Raw genomic sequence first — 22,338 nt, 5'->3', positions numbered from 1 at the left:
CTGATTTTCACTCCTTTATAAAGGACATTTGTAAAAAAAATTAAGACGCATTCTGGTGAGGTGGTTCAAACCATAAGTGAAATAGACCAAACAAAAAATCCTATTTGGAATGGGTCCACACCAACATGAAGGAATTGGATTTATGACCATGTTTTTTCTGTGTGATTGCATCTATAGTCAACAAGGAGCACTCCCTTCAGCAATGCAAAGGAACTCCTCATCCAATCAGTTGGAGGCCTTAAAGGGAGAGCTGCAGATTTTACATATCAGAAAGAAGAATTTTAATCATTATATCAGCCATTCCACTTCACCTGTGGATTTCAGCCTCACCATCATTGGAGTTTCCAATTTGTATCCTAAATTCAGACATTTTGTTTCCCATTACTGTGTGATCCAATTCTTACAATAAATATCTTAATATTTATACAATAATATAAATTTACCACCAGTTTCTTTCTCTGGAGAACACTGACAAATACACTCTGGAAAAAATTATACTTGTTATCTAATTTTCAAGGATTAATTTCTGAATATAAAGGAAACAATCTATTTGTTCCTTATAATGTCTCTTTTAAGAATCAAAAATATTGAAATTATGTCTGTGAAAAATATTTTCAAGTACATGTGTGTGGTAGTTAGATTCAGGTGTCTACCTAAATATTGTTTAAGGTGATGTGTATAGTTGGCAAGTTGACAAGGGGTGGACATGTGTTCATTATATTCAGGTGTCAACTTGGGCAGCTGAAGGTGTCAATTCTATTGCTGTGGACATAAGCCAATGGTACAGGAACATCATCTGTTGCTGATTATATCTTCAGTCCCCTAGGAGGTGCTGCTGCAATGAATGATGTTTGATTTAATTGGCTGGTGCTCAGATGAGAGAGCTCAACATAGCATGGCCCAAGCAGCTCAGCACACCTCATCTCAGCACTCACAGCTCAGCTCAAGCCTTTGGCAATGCAGAAAGGAATCATTCTGGGAAAAGTTGTTGGGACCCAGAGGCCTTGAGAGAAGGCCAGCAGAGATCACCCTGCACGTCTCATGTAAGAAAGAACCTCAGTTGAAAGTTATCTGTCTTTACTCTGAAAAGCTATATGTTAACTAAATAAATCCCCTTTTATTGAAAGCCAATCTGTCTCTGGTGTATTGCATTCTGGCAGCTAGCAAACTAGAACAGATTTGGTACTGCAGAAGTGGAGTGCTGCTTCAGTTTGCAAGCACCAGACATGTTGGAACAGTTTTTTTTTGATGGAAAAGGGGAAGATTTTGGAGGAACTGTGAAGAGAATGATGGAGTAGTCATGGAGTGCTTGAAGAGACTGTTGGTGTAAATAAAACCACTGCCAATCTGGACAAATGGGAACACAAAAGGTACAAATTTGAGTTTGCAGTGTGGGAACCATGGAAGTTCAAATTTGAAGCCAAGAAACTGCAGTCAGGAGAGTGGGCCCACCCATATACATTGATGGGTCTCCCAACTAATTGCAGTGGAAGAGTTGTGCCACCTCAGGCCTTGGAAAAGGCACAGCATGCTCCTTGGGGACTGGGGAGAGCCTGATTGCCCCTATGTGGAGGGGTTGAGCTTGTTCCCAGAAATGGCAGAGAGCCTAGGTGTGGCCCCCATGCCTGGAGAAGGTGGAGCCAAGAAAAGGTGGTCTCCTTAATGTCCCCTGAGATTGATTCAGAAAGAGGTGGGCCACTGCATAGGCCCTTAGAAAAGGTGGCACTGCCACTTTCTAAAGCTGAAGGATAAATGACTTTCAGACTTTGAAATCCAAAGGTATTTGCCCTGTAGCTTTTCAGAACTGTTTGGGTCTTGTGACTCCTGTGTTCCTTCCAATTTCTCACTATTGAAATGAAAACCTGTATCCTGTGAATGTCCTCCTTTGCCTATTGGCAGCAGGTAACTTGTTTTGAGAATCATAAGTCCACAGCTAGAAGAGAATTTTTGCCCTTTAATATTGTTTAAGGTGATGTGTATAGTTGCCAAGTTGACAAGGGGTGGACATGTGGTAGTTAGATTCAGGTGTCAACTTGGCCAGGTGAAGGTGCCTGGTTCTATTGCTGTGGACATGAGCCAATGGCATATGAACCTCCTCTGTTGCTGATAACATTTGCAGTCAACTAAGAGGCATGTCTGCTGCAATCAATGCTGTTTTATTTAATTGACTGGTGCTTAAATGAGAGAGAGCAACATAGCACAGCCCAAGCAGCTCAGCATACCTCATCTCAGCACTCACAGCTCTGCTCAGGCCTTTGGAGATGCAGAAAGGAATCACCCTGGGGAAAGTTGTTGGAACCCAGAGGCCTGGAGAAAAGGCCAGCAGAGATTACCATGTGCTTTCCCACATAAGAAAGAGCCTCAGTTGAAAGTTAGTTGCCTTTCCTCTGAAGAATTATATGTTAACTAAATAAATCCCCTCTTATTTAAAAGCAAACTGTCTCTTGTGTGTTGCATTCTGGCAGCTAGCAAACTAGAACAATGTACCTTAGCCATTGTTTACTAGGAAAGTATTCTATAAATACATATACATATGTATTTCATATACAAATGTTGCGTGTATTCTTAAAAACTGTGTGGAAGGTATTTTTTACCTCATTCCTTAAACTATTGATCAATGGGTTAAGTATGGGAATAAGTAAAGTATAAAACACAAAGGTCACTTTATCAGTATCAATAGAGTAACTAGATTTGGGCTATCCATACATTAAAAGAACACCACCACCACCATCAGATGACAAACATACATAGAGAAAGTTTTTTTTTCCCTTCCCTTAGCAGTATTCATTTGAACCATGGCTATCCAGAACAGTGCTTAGGACACCAGAACAACCAAACAGAAGAAAATCAAGTCAAATGCAGAAACTCTTATGGTCAGCATTTCTAGTTCTGGTGCATTTGCACACAGCATAGTTAACAGGGGAACCTTATTCCAATAGAAATAACTAGTGACATTAAAGCCACCAAAAGTGAATGCAAAAGACTTAATGGTGATAATCATGGGCTGAAAGGTGCTCTAAAGGTAGGGGACATGCACAAGAACATAGCAAAGCCTCTGGGTTAGGATAACACTGTAGAGCAGAGGTTTAAAAATGGTCACATAGCAGTCACAGGCCAAGGCCAAAAAGAAAAGTTCACTTATAATGGACACAATGAGGAAAGCCATCTGTTTGGCACAGGCATAATAAGAAATGGTATTTTGCTCCTCAAAAAAATTTAGTGGCATCTTGGGACAAATGACAGTAGAATTGCCAAGATCAAGGAAAGCCAGGTGTCTGATAAAGAAATACATAGGAGTGTAGAAGTAGGAGTCCACCTTGGTCAGGAAGAGCACACCCAGATTGCCAACAACCATAACCAGGTAGATCGGAAGAAAGTCCCCATAAAGGGGCGTCTACAGCTCAGAATACCTTGTGATTGCCAGTAGAATGAATTCAGGCACCACTGTTAAATTCTGTTGATCCATTTTATTCAGTAAATCCAGGTAGAAAACAGAATGTCCATTATTATCTTACATTTACATTAATCTTAGTATCTGCAGAAAAAATGGAAATATTTTTTCATAGATAAAAAAAAATTGCTAGAATTGATTTTTTTTGTGTGGAAATTGAACCCAGGTCTCCAGCATGGCAGGCAAGAATTCTTCCACTGTGTCACTGTTGCACCACCCTACAACTGATTTTGAAGGTAGAATAACATCTTCCTCAAACTAATGGATCTATATGAAATACCTTTTGCACTGACATGATATTGACTAAACTCTAAATAAAATCAACACTATTTAGAGCACATCCATGGAAATAAAAAATATAAAGGTGTTAATATAGAAATATTCAACTCTTGCTTTATCCACCCAATGGAATCATGGTTTTCCTTAATATATTTGAATATTTGTATGAGATTCTTTGTGACATTTTTCTCATGAATTAAAGATGGATGTTGAACATGGAGCTAGTGAAACTTAAGATTTGGGGTATGACCAATGTTCTGGATTTGGCCTTAGCAACATGGTCACACAGTGATTGATCTCTGTATATGTTGTGAAAGCATGGTGACCATAACCATGATCAATGATCTCTTTCCATTCAATCTGCTCCATTGCACTTCTCCAATGCAAAGTTTCACAGTAGTGTTTGGAGACATTTCTGGGTCCCAAGTAAGTGGAACTTGAGTTACAAATAATTAATATGAAGTTTAGTGTGTCCATATGGTTTAAATCAATGACATGTTTCATTAAATGACATTTAATTTTTCTGGTGTGGAATAGATTCTAATACACTCCTGTTACCAAGTAGGCTGAGTTTTGTCTGTAATCTAATTAATGAAAACATTTAATTTATGGATTTTATTAATTATCAGCCCATAATGGTTACTTCATATCTGAAGTTAGCTTTTTAATTTTTTTCTTAGAAATAAATATTCACCTTTATGCCCAAATTTGCATTAATTAGATTACTGTTTTTGATTAAAAATCCCACAATTTGAATACATTTCCAGGTCCAAAGATATAGAACAATGCTTGATAAACATCTATGATTTATACCAATATTAAGGTATCTGACTGATATATTATGCCTGTTTCATCTCATATAATACTGTGGAGATTATAGGGTCTACACAGAATTTAAAATATTTTCTTGTGTATTTAGTTCATCTTATTTTATAAGCTATCAAATTATTACCTGAACATATAGAATTTATGTAACATATCACAATGAGCCTCAAATATTTCAATGACAAATATTTCTCTCTTCCTTTCACATGGTTTAACAAGGGAAATCAGTTAATATTCAAATTGAAACTGCTCTGAATTGAAGCTAGTGAAGCACATTTAGCCTAACCATTTTGTATTACTCTTAACACCTTTCATATTCATAGCTATGCCCCAAAGGAATCCCAGGTTTCTGCAAGCAATATTTCTCATTTGTGTGGGGAGGATATGGTTAAAGCATTTGTAAACTCATTCTGTTTTTGCATATTCTCAAGCAGTGGAAAACTACTGCACTTTTCTGTTTGTTTGTTAAACTGTAAACAGCTTAAGATGTTTGCATTGCTGTGTCATTCGCATATCTGTCTGCTTTGCTTATCTGTGGCATTTACTTATCTGGGACATATCCTACTACTCATGAGAAAATTCCTGCTTTGTTCTTAAAATTAAGGATACCTCCTCAAGGCAAATGGAAACCTCCACTGGTGCTCAATGGATAGCTTAACTCTGAATGGCCCTATTACCTGATAAATAGCTAGCAGAAAATAAACTCAAGGCTCTGGCTCTCTCTTGGTACAGAGACTTCCTTGTTTCAAGATTTTGCTTTAAAGAATTTTTATTCTCATGCCAATTCCTTGTAAGACAAAGAATAACTGTCATAGGTGGTGTCACTCACAATTAGGAAACATAAATAAAGTTTTAGATATCCAGTAGTAACATGAAATGCAGAATAAAATTTTATGTAGTATAATCTCAAGATTTATCCTGAAAAACAGTAACTGAGGCCCTAAAGATTGGAACAATTGCAGTATAGAACCACCATAATTTGGCAGTTGTGAAATAAGGACGATTTTTCACTGCTGTGATGGCTAAAAATTTCAATAAAGTGGCAGAAAAACCAGAAATCTGCTAATTTTTGCTATTTGTTTCTCCAGAGTAATCAACAATCATGGTGGACATAACAATTCTTGTAATTGGGGACCACCTCCATCTCTTCTTCTTGGATGATTTTGTCTCTGTTCTCTATTGATACTCATTTTCATTTCCAGGTCAATCCTCCTCCCAAATATAGGATCTACAAACTATCTCCATTTGAAAACTTAATCTCAAAGGTGTCCTTTACTTGGCCTGCTATCTTAGGATTTCACTGTACAATAGGAAATGCACTGGATTCCACAAAGGAATTTAATATTCTTATACCAATCATAAAACTTTCAAGTCTTCAATGTTTTTCTAAGGTTTATGGTAGTAAATATTGAGGGTTTTCTCCATTTTAATTCTCATTTACTATCTCCTTTATAAGATGCCTTGATTCTTCTACCTTGTCCATACCTTTGGAATGGAAAAAATATGCCATATCTGATAATGAACATCTTAACATGTATATTCTCATACCTTCATTTTGAAATAACTCTGATAGCACCCATGATATAGAGGTAGGTGAAAGAATGCACAAGGTATTTCAGACATTAGATATGATGGTATGAGTTAGAGATTATTTTAGGTTCAGAGATTTGATGCAACTGCCTAATGCAAAGCATACTATTTATCTGTCTACTCAGTCAGTTTGCAATGACTATTTTGAAATTCTAGACCCAGTAAGAAATTATACAGTAGGGAAAACAACAAACAAACAAAAACAACTAAATCTTCAAGGTCTCATGAGAAATGTTTATATGAAATGTATTCCCAATTTATCAAATATTGCATGGTATATTCTTATTATAAAATAAAATTTATCAACTAAATATTACTTAGGACATACTTACACTAAAAATATTTGTTTGTCTGAAACCCAAATGAAAATGGGTGTCCCTTATTTTATCTGACAATTTTACATTAATAGATTCTAATAGATGAGATTGGTGAAGAAATTATCAGAGTTTCCTAAGTTTCTCTTTACATGCAGTATCCAAATTCTCACTTTCAAGACACAAATAAAATAGATCTGTGACATATGATCAATTCATAACATGTAATGTTTTAGAAACACTAACCTCTCCCAGAAAATCAAAATTAATAAAGAAGAAAAAGGAATATTTTTTATATACTTGAAAAAATCAGAAGTCAGTAACAACAAGACTATCTACAGATAAAGCCAGGGATCACAGGAAATTACCAGGAACCCAAGTGGCCATTAAAATCAAAGACAATTCTTATCAACCTACCTTTAATGGAGAGTCAATTTTCTTCTCTGAAATCATGTATGCTTTTTCTTTGGTAGAAACAATTTATAGTTTCCCTCCCCTTTTGTGGTATTCCCTGAGGAAGTAAAATGTAATTTATTGACTATCCCCAAGTCATCAGAGAGAGAGTAGAAAAAATAGTCATAATGCGCCTGCTAATTATTCAGGATAACTTACACATTCCCCAGTGAGAAAATGTAAGAGGTTATTCAAGGAAAGGAATAAAACAGAAATGATCTATAGTGTAAGAGTCAAACTTCAAGTTTAGCTTTCACAATGGTGTTGCAGGCGGGGAAGAAGGAGGGTCTCTGCTGCAAGCTTAGAACTGGTGCCACATCCTTAAAGATCAGGGTTGTTAAAAATGTAAAACATACTCAAAGGGGGAACCTTCGGTGGGATGTTCAAATGAGTTAGATTTCCCAGATAGGCTGTAGCTTCTGGAGTATCCAATCAGGGGAGGGACTGTGGTTCAGACACAGGTATAACTGTCTCAGCATTCTATTGCTTGGCACACCAGCCACCATTTTTGTGTTCAGCTAGGTGCCCATTCTTGGAAAATTTTGAATAAGTTATTTTGTCTCCTCCACAATTGGATGAGTACTTGTTCTCCTTCAGGTATGGCTTTCTTTCTAACAACTTTGCAGGCTCATCCAGGATCTGAGATTTTAAAGGAAGACCGCCAGGTGGGATAATGGGAAGGTGTGCCCCCCTGATTAAGTGGTCTCAAGCTCTGCTGCTGGGGGTCCAATTCCAACATCCAGAAAGACCTGGAATGGGATGCTTGAATCCACCAATTGTGGATGAAAAAGTGGAAGGGTTGCCTCATAGTACCAGGCAGCTATATGCGTGGACCAAGGTAAGAAAATGGGTGTTAAATATTGCTGCAGTGGTTGGGAATGATTCTGATGGGTCTGAGGTGGAGGGTGTGTGTCTGAGATGTACAAAGCAAGTGCCAAGCCCCAAACCTCCTCCTTGAGGAAGAAGGATGAAGTGAAACCGTGCTGAGAGAAAGGGACTGAGACAAGACTCAGGATGGGGAATAGAGACAGCTGACCAATCATGAGATAAAGGGTGAGGCTGCCAGTAGAAGGCCCTGGGACATTCCCCAAGACAGTCCATTAAGGAGAATGTTAAAATATTGGGCCAATAATGATTGAGCAAATGGGAAGAGCAAAAAAGGAAATGGCTAAACATTGTTGTTATATTATGACCAAAGAAAGCATCATGCTGTCGAATGTATTCTGGCCAAAATAAAGGGCAGATGAGGATTGGCTTTGTGACAACCTCATGTTTTATGTTAATGATAAGAAACCCTTTGAGTATGAGTCAGATTATGCTATGTGTTGGCTAAAGGGAAGGGGGACTCCTCTTTATCCTGTAAAGGTAACCCCAGAGCCAGAGGTTAAATCTTAGAAGCTAAAGCCGGGATCCTCTATTGAGCCTTCCTTTAGGATCCAGGAAAACTAATCCACATCCCCCCTGGGGAACAGGAGGAGCAATGAGGTCTGACTGCCCCACCCACAACAACCCACCAACCATTGAAGGAGGAGTTGGAACAATGTAAGAAAGACATATGGAATTTTCCATTTTGGGTGGCTCTTGAGAGAAAAAGGATGAGGGAACATAGACCTGTTAAGTCTCTATATCCTCTTGGAGAAGTACCTATTGGACAGGGGAAATTAGTTACATGAATATGCCCTTGATGTGAACAGATGTGAAGAGCTTTAAGAAAGAAATGAAATCATTAATGAATGATCCAACAACTGGATCACTTTTTAGGGCCCAGCTTACATATCTGGTCTGAACTTATGTCCATTCTGAATGTTCTCTTCATGGGGGAAGAAAGGTGAGGAGGGAAACTATGGCAGAATGGAAGAGGCAGCACACATCCAGACAGGGGGTGATTGCAGCAGTGTAGAAATCCCCTAATGTAGATCCCAATTGGGATAATAATGATCAGAAGGACAGGGTACAAAAAGAGATATTAGAGACCTCATTATACAAGACATAAAGTTGGCAGTACCCAAATCTCAGAAGTTAAGGCCTTTGGAGTGGCCCAAGTAAAAATATGAGACTCCATATATTTACCAAAAAGGTTGAGGGACCAGATAAGGAAATACTCAGGAATTGGACCCTGATAGTCCTGTGGCCCAAGGAATATTAAAAGTCAGCTATGTGAAGGGGTTTTTGCCTGGCATTCAGAAAAAGATCCAGAAAACAAATGGGAAGATGGATAAACCATTGGAAGAGCTATTGAAAGAATCCCAGAAAGTATTTGTGAGAAGGGAAAAGGAAAGACAAGCAGAAAGCTTAAGTCTTGATAACCATGGTTGGTCAGCCACATGGTCAAGAAGAGGTTAAAGATATGCAGGGAGGAGATAGATAGAGGCAAGATATAGAAAATGTCTGAACTAGAGGAAATAAAGGAGAAAGTAGGGCAGAAGACTCAGCAGGGTGTTATCAGTGCGAGAAACCTGGTCATTCTACAAGGGATTGCCATGTTTAAAGAAAGTCAGGTGATACCCCTGAATAATTTTGAAGATTGAGAAGGTCAGAGGTTCTTTGTCTCAAGATCCCACTGGGAATCTTTGGTAAATTTAAAGGTGGTCCCAAACTTGGGGAGGCCAAAGGAGACCTGTAGCCTTCCTTTCTAAACTTTTGGACCCTGTATCCAGAGGATGGCCCAAGTGTGTTCAAGCTCCTGTGGCAACTGCTTTCCTCATAGAAGAAAGTATATAACTAACCTTTGGAGTGGCATTAGTGGTCAGTACCCCACATCAGGTCAGGACTATTTTATCCCCAAAACAGGGAGGTGGTTGACTGATTCCCAAATCTTGAAGTATGAGGCAATCTTAATGGAGAAGGATGACTTGGTTTTGACTGTAGACAATAGCTTGAACCTGGCCTCTTTTCTTTGGAAAGGGCCTGACCAGACAGAAGCCCTTGAACATGACTGTTTGGACTTAATTAAGTATTAAACCCAAGTTCAGCCTTACCTGGGGGAACTCCCATTACATTCAGGGGAAAATTGTTCATAGATGAGTCTTCTAGGGTCCTGGAGGGAAAGGGGTGCAATGGTTATGCAATTGTGGATGGACTAATTTATGAAGTAAGGAAAGCTAGTCGATTGCCCTATGATTAGTCAGCTCAAACTTTTGAGTTGTATGCATTAAACCGGGCCCTGACATTATTAGAATGAAAAGATGGTATAGACTACACTGACTCTAAGTATGCCTTTGGGGTAATCCACACCTTTGGAAAAGCTGGGAAGAAAGGAGACTAATAGAAAGGGTAAGGAATTGGTCTATGGAGAATTAATAAAGCAAATATTAATTAATCTATTCTTACCAAGGGAAATATCAATGGTGCATGTAAATGGATACCAGAAAGGCCATACTTTTGAGGCAAAGGACAACAGGTTGGCAGATGAAAAGTCTAAGAAAGCTTCCCTTTGCCCCTGTTGAAGTTAATGATCTTAATACCCTCCATTCCCAGAGAATTTGAAGTCCCTGTATTCTCTGAGAAGGAAGTAAAGGAACTGGGACAACTGCAAGCAAGCCCAGACATTCAGGGGAGATAGGTCCTCCCAAATGGCAGGAAGATGTTGGATAAGCAGGTAATAAAGGAAACACTAGCAGTCTTACATCAGGGAAGTCACTTGAGAGTACAGGCCGTGTGTGACCTGGTTATTAAACATTTTGGGTGTGTGGGTCTCTACACCATATTTGAACAAGCATGTGAATGGTGCATAATTTGCCAAAAGATCAATAAAATGCTTCTAAAGAAACAGGCATGAGGGGGAAGGGAACCAGGCCTCAGGAAATTTCAAAGTATTCAAGTTGATGACACAAAGATGCCTCCAGTGGAATGGTTAAATTATGTTCTGGTTATTTTAGACCATCTAAAAGGGTGGGTAGTGGCATACCCTCTGGTCTCAGCTACAGCACTGGAAAATTCCAAAATTATCCTTGAACAAATTGTTCCCCACTTTGGGTTGGTAGAGAATGTCAATTCTTACATTGGTAGCCACATTACCTCCCATGTATTGCAAGGTGTTATGTGAAGCTTAGACATTGCGTGGGATTTTCACATACCCTGGCATCCAACCTCAGGAAGGGTGGGAAGCACCTTAAAGAAGCATCTTTCTAAGATTGCTTTCTTAGAAACCAAGTTACCTTTGACTAAGTGTCTACCCATAGCACTGCTAGGAATTAAAACTTCCCCTAGGAAAGAATTGGGGATCTCACCTGATGAAATGCTCTTTGGCTTGCTTTTTCCAGGAAGAACTAGGAATTCTTTAGAATCAAAGGATGTCTTCTTTAAGAACTATCTACTGGCTTTGTCCTCTACTCTGTCACCTCTCAGGTACCATGGCTTGCTGGCCCAGACTGTACCTCTTAAATTTCTGTCCATCAATATCAGCCAGGCAGTTGTGTCCTTAATCAAATCATGGAAAAAGTACAAACTTAAACTTTCCTGGGAAGAAATCTATCAAGTTCTGTTGACAATAGGACTGGACCAACGGTAGCTGAGTGAAAGGAATGGTACCTGAGCTAGATGATAAGTTTGATTCCTGGGAAATAATGCCAACTTTGGACCCTTTAAAAATTACATTGAAGAGATAATAGTTACAGGATAAAAGGGGTTCTTGGATTTTGGGGTTTTGGGGTCTACATTTTAACCTAACACAATTAATAGTGACCCTGGTCAAGGGACAGATGAGGGATCTGAGGCCCAATTTAAAAATGAGAATAATTATGCTAGTCATAATGCTCCAAATTGGGGATTCAATTGGCCCTGTCAAGTTGGTGGTGAGTTTAGCTGAAGGATTGCAGACTCAAACTGTGCAGTTCAATTTTTGCCAGGTGGTGGAGCAGGAAACTTGAAAAGTCAGTGACGATTAAGTTGGGAAAATGGGTACCTGTGTCCAGAGCCAGTAAGAAATTACTGGAGGGGAGGTTCTAGGAAGATTCTGGATGCAGGCCCTCTCCCCAACACCAATAATGCCTTTTTCAATTGTTCCTTCAATAGCACCTAATAACACTCAGCTCGAGATTAGTTCCCTAATACAGAATGATCCCAAAGTTGTTAGAGGGACAGGACAGGAGAATCGGAGCAAAATATAAGATAGGGACAGGGTGCAGAGAGAAAAATGCCTGGGTGGAATGGATAAAATATACAGTCAAAATCCACTGTTATGCTTATACAAAAAGCCAATTCACTGTTTTTTACTGCCCTTCCCAATGAGTATGGAGGAACATGAAAATAAATTCAAGTGCATGGTACTACTTTTTCAGAATATTACAACTGGTCAAAATTGTAATGTATTGTCCACTCTTTCCCCTCCAGTCAGGAGCAGAAATTTAAAGGTCATACTGGCTTCTTGCCTTCATTCAAGAAACTGCTCTGCCTGTCTCTCTAGATGGAAAGAAGGGCTCCAGGACCTTGGGACCATGGTCTCACATGCCCAAGCATGGGATGTGACTGAAGACAGTACTGGCAATTTCTCCAGTTTCACCACACCATGAGAATGCCTTTGGTAGCATTGTGGAAAGGGCATCCTCTGACCAGTTTTACCCAAGAAGAGGAAGGGGAACTGTGTTTGGAACAACTGGCCCTCCCATTCACCCTGGATTTTGAAAAGGAGGAATATCAAGTTGTTTTAGACAGTTATAGGGATGCCAAGGGAAATCCCTGGTAAGTTTAAGACTAAAAACCATGCACCTGTAAGATTTGAGTCATTCTAATTCTGATGGATCATCATCAACGAAAATATGGATTGGGTTAATCAGCAAAGGATTCAGTTAAAGAAATAGCAAAACAATTGGATGCTACTAGCCAAATGACCTTGGAGAATAGGATGACCCTATACCTGATGTTAGCTTAAAAGGGAGGTATTTGTGTTGTGGTCAGGGTAGTTGTTGTACATTTATCCCCAATAATTATGCCCCAAATGGAACCATTATCAAAGCTTTAGAGAATCTGAGAGCCTTATCTGAGGAATTGTTGAAAAGCTCAGGCATTCATGACCCCTGTGAGATGGGTTGAAAACTGATTTGGGGAATGGAAAAGGGTGGCACTATCCATGCTAACTTCTTTAACCACCATAGCTTGGGTAGTCACAACACTTAGGTCTTCATTATCCCAGGTGCCCAAAGGTTAGTTCAGACACTCATCAAGAACCTCCTTAAAGAGGAAGATTCCTATGATGAAGGGTGTAAAAAGGGCTATTATCAGGTTTGAAGAAGAGACTAACATGTGAAAACTAAAGGTTTGAAAAGAAAAAGAGGATTTGTAAGACTCAAGCTTTAAGTTTAGCTTTCACAAAGGTGATGAGGGAAAGAAAAGGGTGAGTCTCTGATGCAAATTTAGTACTGGTACCAATCCATAATGATCAGGGTCATTAAAAATGTAATACATAATCAAAGGGGGATCCTTCAGCAGGAACTTCAAATTAGTTATATTTCCCAGATAGGCTGTAATCTCCAGAGTATCCAATCATCAGAGAAACTGGGAAAATACTGCAGCTCAGGCATAGGTATAACTGTCTTGGCAATCTATTGTTTGGCACACCAACCACTATATTGTTTCAACTAAGTGCCCGTTCTTGCAAAGTCATGAATAAATTATTTTCTCATCCACAGTATGATGAACATTTGTTCTCCTTCAAGTATGACGTTCTTTCTAACACATGGAGGCCAACATACATAAAGATGCACATTCACTTACAGCCCAGAACTAAAGTGACAATGGAAATAAAGGTAAGTCAGTTCAGTCTAGTAAAACTAGAAAGATGCAAAATCATGGTGGAATAGTAAGTGATATAATTATTACATTAGATTTTGTCTTTGAATTTGTTATTGAAAGACAAATATGGTGTGCCCTATGTTATAAAATATCATTAATACACACACATGAAATAGATATTAGTTTTTAAATTTTCAAAGTAAACAAGGTTAGAGTAAATTATTTAATTTTTCTGGTCATACAGAAACAACAAACAGGTTTTAAATCAAGTCAGAACTTTCTTAGTCGTATGTCTGAATGAGTGGTATATATTCTTTTTTAGTTTGCTAAAGGTGCCAGAATGCAATGTGTCAGAAATGGAACAGCTTTTAAGAAGGGAATTGAAGTTGCAAGTTTATAGTTCTAAGGCCATAGAAACACCCAAAGTAAGGGAAAAGTAAAGTTTGGAGTGTCTCTCTCAGCAGGAATGGCACATTGCAATATCTGCTAGGTTTCTCTCTTCATAAAATTTCCCTGGGGATATTTTCCTTCTGCATTTCCAGAGACCTTTGGCTGTATCACCACTGAACTTTTTCAAAAATGGCTACCTCTTAAATGGCTGTAGTAATCAACCCCAGCTTGAATGTATGGAGATACATCTCCATGGAAACCATCTAATCAAAAGTTACCACCAAAAATTGGGTGGATCACATCTCCGTTGAAACAATAAAAAATATTGAATGAGGATTAAAGAACATGTCTTTTCTTGTTTTCATGACAGTTTAAAACATGCATATATTGTTGTCCTTTGATATAAAATACATATAACAACATGTTAATAATGCCACAACTATAGTAATTCCTAAACAGAGATCCCACCTTCTGTGAATTAAGTTAATTCATGTTGTGTTTAATTTCCTGTAAAATATTGTACTAGATAAATATGCATCAATTTTTTCAGCATTCCTCTATTGATTGACATTTAAATTTGTGTTTTTTTAAAAAAAACCCTAAAGTTTATTTGAGTACAAATTCACTAATTTCTTTTTATTACATATCAGGCAGTGGAATTACTGGGTCTTAGGATAAAGGTATGTATATATATATATATATGAAGCTGCCAGCTTTGATGATGTATTTTACCATTTTACATCCTAACATCTAGTATGAAAGTCCTGCTTGATCCTTATTCTCACCATTTTTAGTGCAAAGTGTTTTATTTTTTCCTCTTGAAGTAGGCATTGAAATTTGTGTAAAGCAGTATCTTGTAGTTATAATTTGTGTTTGTCTAATTAGTAATGATAATGAGTACTTTTCTATGAAATTTTGGCCTTTAAATTGGGTTGATTTTATTTGACTATTAGATATTTAAAAATGTTCTCGACAGAACTTCTTGTTTCATATATTTATAATGAAAATATAAAAGCACATCTTTGATATATTACCAGTTCCATTCCAGACCACTACAATGCAGCAAATATCATAATAAAAGGATTCACATGAATTTTGATGTTTCCGTGTATGCTTAAAAGTTATTTTTACACTATATTGTAGTCTATTAAGTATGTCAGAGCATTTTGCCTAAAAAATTACATACATTAATTAAAGGCATCTTATTGCTATGAATGCTAAACTTCATCTGAGCTTCAGGGAGTCATAATTATTTTGTTGCTGCTGGAGTTTACCTTGATGTTGATGGTTACTAATTAATTGGGGTTGTGGCTGCCAAAATTTGTGGTGGATGCAGGAATTTTTAAAGTAAGAGACAGTGATGAAGATTGTAACTTTTTTGACATTTCATGAAAGATTTGTCCACCGTATGTGATGCTGTTTGATAGCATAAATTGGGGTCAATCCTCTCCAACCCTGCTGCTTTATCATCTAAGCTTATGCAATACTGTAAATATTTTCTAGTCATTTCAACAACTTCTTATCATGTTCACCATTCATAGATTCTTTCTCAAAATGCACTTTCTTTGCTCATTCATAAGAAGCAACTCCTTGTCCATTAAAGGTTATCAGAGATTGCAGTATTTCAATCATACCCTCAGGCTCCACTTCAAATTCTAGTTCTGTCTCATTTTCCCCTCATCAGTAGTTACTATACACTGAATATTGAACCCCTCAAAATCACTCTAGAGGGTTGAAATCAGCTTTTTCTGAACTCCTGTTAATGATATTTTGATCTCCTCCTCTGCATCACAAACATTCTTCATGGACTCTAGAGTGGTGAATCCTTTCCAGAAACTTTATACTTCTTTTGGCTAGATCATTCATAAAAGTTATAATCTATGACAGTTACATCCTATGAAATTGTGTTTCTTAAATAATAAAACTTAAAAGTAAAAATGACTCTTTGATCTATGGTCTGCAGAATGGATGTTTTGTTAATAAGCTTGAAAACAGATTTATATCTTTCTTTTAGAGCTGTTTGGTATCCATTTGCATTGCTAATGAGCAGTACTATTTTGAAACAATTCTTTTTTCCTGAGTAGTAGGTCTCAACTGTGGGCCTAAATAAGTCCAGAAATCACAGAATGGAAATGGAATTGGTTATAACTCATTATTACTCTTCGTGATCCACAAGAAAAAAATTGCTTTCTGTTCCTATGCCCTTATGCTCTGATGTTCTAAAGATCTTATTTCCAAAATGACAAGTATCATCAGAAGATGCAACAAAGATTCCATTGAAGTGGAAGTTAAGACAGCCACATGACTACTTTGTGTTTTTATATCTCTGAATTAACATGTAAAGATGGGTTTTATTCTAATTGCTGGTGTGATTGATCCTGACTATCAAGAGGAAATAGATCTGTTATTACACAAATTTCATTGTGCCTAAAATGCAATACATACCCTAGGATGTCTCTTAGTGTTACCATCCCTTGTGAATAAACTTAAAGGAAAGCTATGGTAACTCAGTTGAGGCAAGACTATTCATGACCTATAGGCTACAAGAATTAAGGTTTAAGTCACCTCACCATATAGTGAACCATGTCCCACTGTGGTGCTGGGTGAAGGTAAATGGAAAATGGAATGGATAGTGAAAGAAGGTAGTTATCAATAGAAACTATGACCTTGTGATCTGCTGAAAAATCAATGCAGGACTGTAATTTTAATGGTAATTGATTCCTAGTTTTGCTATGAATATATATATACACACACATAGAATATATATTCCCCCTCATCATGAGCAGAAGTCATATTATCCATATACCATATTACTTAAGTTATGGAATATAAACAATAAGAGTGAATAATATGCATCCTCTTCTGGGGAAAGGATTTGTATGTTTCTAGTTGGATAGTGTTAGAAAATAGTATAATTATATTATGTTATTTTCTTTATTTAGAGATTAAAGTTCAAGGTCAAGGGGGTGGACTGTCATCTTTATTTTCAGCTTCTAACTGGCCTCATTTTTGTCCCTAGTTGCTTGGTGAAGCAAGCCAAATGATCAGAAAAACACAAATGTTCACCAACAGATTACTATATAAACACAATGTGCTGTAGCCATAAAATGTAATATTATTCAGCCATATAAATAAATTAATTATGGTTCATAATAGATGAACTTGAAATTATTGTACTGTGTAAAAATATACAAATGAGAAGGTCATATATTTTATGATTAATTTTCTATGAAATATGCAGAATAATTAAATCCAGAGAGAGAGAAAGAAAACAAAATATTGTCAGATGCTTGGGGAAAGGAAAATGAGGATGTCATGTTATTGAGGAAAGGAGAAAGAAGACTGATATTTTAATAAGTAGAGAGTCTCTTTTGGATGTGTTGAAAAGTTTTTGGAATTGACGGTTGCACAACTTCTTTGTGCCATACTAAATGCCACACAATTGTACCCCTTAAAATGTTTATTTTTACTTTGTGTAAAGTTCACTTCAAAAATTTTCAAAATTAGTATTTGTGTACATTTGATATCTTTTATGTCTATTGTCTGTTAATGATCTATTCATCACATGTTTCTCTTTATTCTTTTCTTCTGAATTCAAGGTTTTTAGAATTGTATTATAGATGAATAGTCTAATAAAATAAAATTGTCCATGAAAATGTAGAACTTTGGAGTTTGGTCAATGACTATAATAATTTTATATTAAAGGAAAGCAACGAATATAAATTTAATCCAATATGCTTTTTATATTATCAATCAAATTTTTATTTCATCAATTATAATATATATATTTATTTAATCTCTCTTTGGCTCACATTTTCCCTTTTTGTCGATGGAACACAGTCTCAAATTCCACAGGCCATATTGATTTCACTTATATATTGCATTCCTCTATTATATATAATGCAAGCTCTATGTTGAATAATAATATACTTTATAGCAATCCAGTTTTAAACTATACCTGAATCTCTATTTTTAGTAAAAAAGTTTGTAAACAGGTAAATTTGTATTTATTCTTCCTTTAAATTTCCAAAGTCAATTGCTGTTCTGATTCCTCAAACTGTTTTTATTTTTCTCAAAATACATAGTCTTTCCGTATTTCTGATATTTGGTAAATAAATTTCTATTTTATTTTCTTTAGTTTTCCAATGTTGACTGTTGTTCTGAGTATCATCATTTGATTTTTTTAAATATGTAATCTTTCCATATTTCTGATGTTTCTTTTAGTTTTGTTTATATTTTCTAACTCTATCAGATGTTCTTTGATTTCCAAGCAAGTGAAGGAAGAAAATATACTTAAGCTTGAGTAAAATTTGTATTTATCTAGATTAGTGGCTTGTATGCTTGGGGTGTCTAGAGCAAAATCAACATGTAGGATAAGAACAGTCAGCCCTATGGTAAACTTTCTTTACTTAATGCTTCTTTAAATGTCATCATATTTAGCAGTTTAAAAGTTTATTTAGCACACTATCTATGCCAAGGAAAATAGAGAGTAAAAACTTTTACTTTATGTTTACATTGTGTTAATTATGGCACAAAATGTTCTCTTTTGATTAGTTTCTTTAATTATTTGGATAAGATGAAGAAAGTATGGAGTATAAGAAGCTGTTTTGTTATTTCTTCATTTGTTTGAAAGTGAGAAAAATGACCAAGTGTTTGCAGTTCAAAAATGTAAAATAAGGCAATAAGAGTTCATTTTCTCATTCAAATATATATTAATTCATTAGAATTTAGATCCCCATGCTTTTATATATCCTCTGCTTATGAATGGTATTATTTTTTCACAAATTCCATTGTAAATATATTTGGGTATCTGAAAATAAAAAAACTTTATGCTTGAGTAATTTTTCCAATTGACATATTTTTCTTCCTTCTTTACAATATGATATTCTCCAAATCCAATGAAAATATGAATTAGATAATATGCCGGTATTCTCTATATTTTACTACAGGTTTTCCTTATCATGCTTTCCATCAATAAATCCTTTAGGCTTCTAAACATGCATCCTAAGTATCTTTTATTTATTTCCTTCCTTCTATTCTCCACTATGTTTTAATTCATTTTTATTATAATCCTTTCTTTCCTAGCTATTATCTTTGCATTTGGAAAATGACCTAAGAGAATCATCATCTTGGAGGAAGGAAATCAATTTAAGTGTTAACAGATTAACATCTTCAAGTGTCTTTCAGTCAAATTCATGTGAAACGTAGATAAAAAATGAGATTATTAGGGAAGAAGTGACAGATAACAGAGACACAAATAAATAGTTCATGGTGTCAACAGGGAATATTGGTAACTGCTTGACTTGAATGGTGTTTGCATGCCTGTTTCTGACTCAGAAAATATGATGAAAACAAGATTCAAATGAACCCTGTCCTTTAAAAAACCTGATGGAAGAAAATACATAATATATGGTTGAGAGTGTAGTCAATGTTCTTGTGGGTGCAAGGATGAAGCATCAATCACAACATAGAATATTGAGCAGAAAGTGACATTTAAACTGAGTCTAAAATATGGAAAGCAATTTGGAAGAATATAAGAAGAAAATCTATTTTCATTTCACCTTTGTTCAAGAGCCAAGGAGAATGCAATTATGCCTATTAGAAATATTATCAAGTGACATCTGACTTTGTATAATTAATTAGAACTATAGCCTATGTTTAATGTTAAATGCAAAAGTTCTGTGTATTTTTGAAGACCCTATAGAAGGCATTCTTTACCTCTTTTCTCCTTAAGCTGTATTTCAGTGGGTTAAGCCTAGGTATAATTAAAGTATAGAATAAAGAGGTCATTTTGTCAGTATCAAAAGAATGAGTAGATGTGGGCTGCACATACATAAATAGTAACATTCCATAGAACACAACCACCACCATCAGATGAGAACCACATGTAGAGAAATTTTCTTCCTTCTTTCAGGAGAATGCATTCAAAATATGGCTAACAGTATCAGCACATAAGACACTAGGATTATGAAAAGGGAGTAAATCAAATTAAATGCTGAAAATAGTATAATCAACAATTCTAGTTCTCTTGCATTTGAGCACAGAATAGGTAGAAAATGTATATCATCACAGTAAAAATTACTAATGACTTTAGAACCACAAAAGAGCAAACTGAAAATCTTGTTGGTGATCATCAGAGACTGAAAGGTGCTGTAGAGGTAGGGGACACCTACAAGCACATTGCAAAGTCTCTGGGTCATGATCACACTAGACCAGAGGGTTACAGATGGCCGCACAGTAGTCATAGACCATGGCTAACAACAAGAAAAGTTCACTGATAATGAACATAATGAAGAAAGCCATCTGTGTGGCACAGACATAATAAGAAATGGTATTTTTCTCCTCAACAAGATTTGCCAGTATCTTGGGACAAATGACAGTAGACTTGCCAAGATCAATGAAAGCCAGGTGTCTGATAAAGAAATACATGGGAATGTGGAGGTGGGAGTCCACGTTGGTCAGGATAATCATGCCCAGGTTGCCCACCAGCATGACCATGTAGATGAGGAAAAAGACCCCAAAAAGTGGACCCTACAACTTAAGATATGTTGTGACTCCCAGTAGAATGAATTCAGACAGTGTTGTCAGATTCTGTTGGTCCATTTTTTCCAAGTTATCTCCTCTGGGAAGAAGAAAAAGCATTGTCACTAGTTTTCATATAACTTTCTAAACATAATAGTTCTAGAAATAATGAAGAATATGATTTCCTACTATGTGATAGATAAATAAACCCACATTTGAAGTTAAAATAACGATAGAAGCTCTTACTTCCCAAAATAGTGATATCTGTCTGAAACCCATTATGAACTGATATGACAGATTGGGTATAAATGGAGTCAGCATATTTGGAACATACCCATTGATAGCAAAATCATATAGCTGTTAATATAGAAACATTAAGATATATTTAATCTATCTGATGGCATTCCAATATTTATTTATACATTTCCATTATTAGCTATGATTTCTAGTGGAATTTTGATATTTTTAAAGGGAGAGGTGGAGTTCATTTGAAGGTAGTGAAACAAATTTTAGGGTCTCATTTGTATCAGCTTCTACAAAGACCTGGGTGGGACCTAGCAAAGCATGCACACAGTGATATGTCTTTGTAAGCATTGTAAAATTAAGTTACCCAGCATCATCTTTGTTAGCATAATAGTCACAATATGTTAAGGTTACCTTTTCTTTCCAGTCCATCTTCCACTCCATTGCAATTCACCTAACATCAAATTACATTCAGCTATCTAATGGGATTTCTAAAGGTCAATTAAGAGGGAACTGAGTTAATAATTCTTTATTTCATGTATAGTGGGCATACTAAGTAGTTCAAAATCAATGACATGTATTATTAAATAATGCTTTCTGTTCTGGTGCCAAATGGTTTCTAACAGCAGTTCTTCAACCTGTATGCTTTGCTTGTAATCTAATTAATGAAAATATTTTATTAATGAAATTTAGGGAGTGCATTATCATGAGCAAATTGTTCATCATTGCAATTTGTTATTTCCCTTTGTAAGTATTTATATTCACACTCAATTGATATTTAGATTTTATATAAAAAATGAAAGTTCATAAACCTGCAATATTGTTTGAATAAACACCAAGGACCACAAAAATCTGGTTCCATACCTGCTAAAATCTGTTGCTTATATCAATATACATGAATTTGATTATTTAATTTTGTATGCTATGTATTTTCATTTAATATAACTTGGTTATGATAAAGTTACTAAGGTTGAAAATATATATATTTATGAATTTAATGCATCATATATTCATACTGTAAATTGATTCCTGGAACTGAACAATGGAAAATTTATGGAATATAATGCAGTAATTTTCAAATGTCAAGGATAAGTCCTCTTTCATTTGTTTCCTACAGTTTTACAAGAAAAGTCAGCAAATCAAATTGGAACTATTCTGCTTGAATGTAATGGAGTTGGTTTAGCTTTATTCATTTGGATTGCTTCTTAAGTTCCTGTCACATTCAGTTCCCCCTTCATGAAAACCTTGGACTCTTTAAGTAGGATTTTCAATTGGAAGATACAAGTGAGATCAAAATGTTCAGCCACATAAAATACAGTCACAATTATTTTAATGTAAGGGATTTCCCAGGCTGAGCATTGTACAATTGTCTGGTAAGACTTCAAGGGCTCCAGCTCCCCCCACCGCTCCTCCCCCAAGGTTCTAACAGTCAGGAGCCATGTGTGGCTGTTTTCTGGTAAGGAAGATTTTTGGTCATATTAACTGGTTAGAACTTTCAACAGAGTGGCAGAAATTCTAAGAATCTGCTAGTTATTGGTCTGG

At 36.1% G+C, this 22,338-nt stretch overlaps 2 pseudogenes; both read right to left on the bottom strand.

Annotated features, from left to right (window-relative positions):
• Nucleotides 1-2,540: 2,540 nt before the first annotated feature.
• On the bottom strand, nucleotides 2,541-3,466 carry LOC143680382 (olfactory receptor 8K5-like; annotated as a pseudogene).
• A 16,229-nt stretch (nucleotides 3,467-19,695) lies between these two features.
• Nucleotides 19,696-20,634, bottom strand: LOC143679168 (olfactory receptor 8K5-like; annotated as a pseudogene).
• Nucleotides 20,635-22,338: the final 1,704 nt, after the last annotated feature.

This window comes from Tamandua tetradactyla, chromosome 4 (assembly GCF_023851605.1).
Source record: "Tamandua tetradactyla isolate mTamTet1 chromosome 4, mTamTet1.pri, whole genome shotgun sequence".
Taxonomy (NCBI): Eukaryota; Metazoa; Chordata; class Mammalia; order Pilosa; family Myrmecophagidae; genus Tamandua; species Tamandua tetradactyla.
The sequence above is the reverse complement of the archived record's forward strand: the minus strand, read 5'-3'. Positions and strand labels throughout refer to the sequence as shown.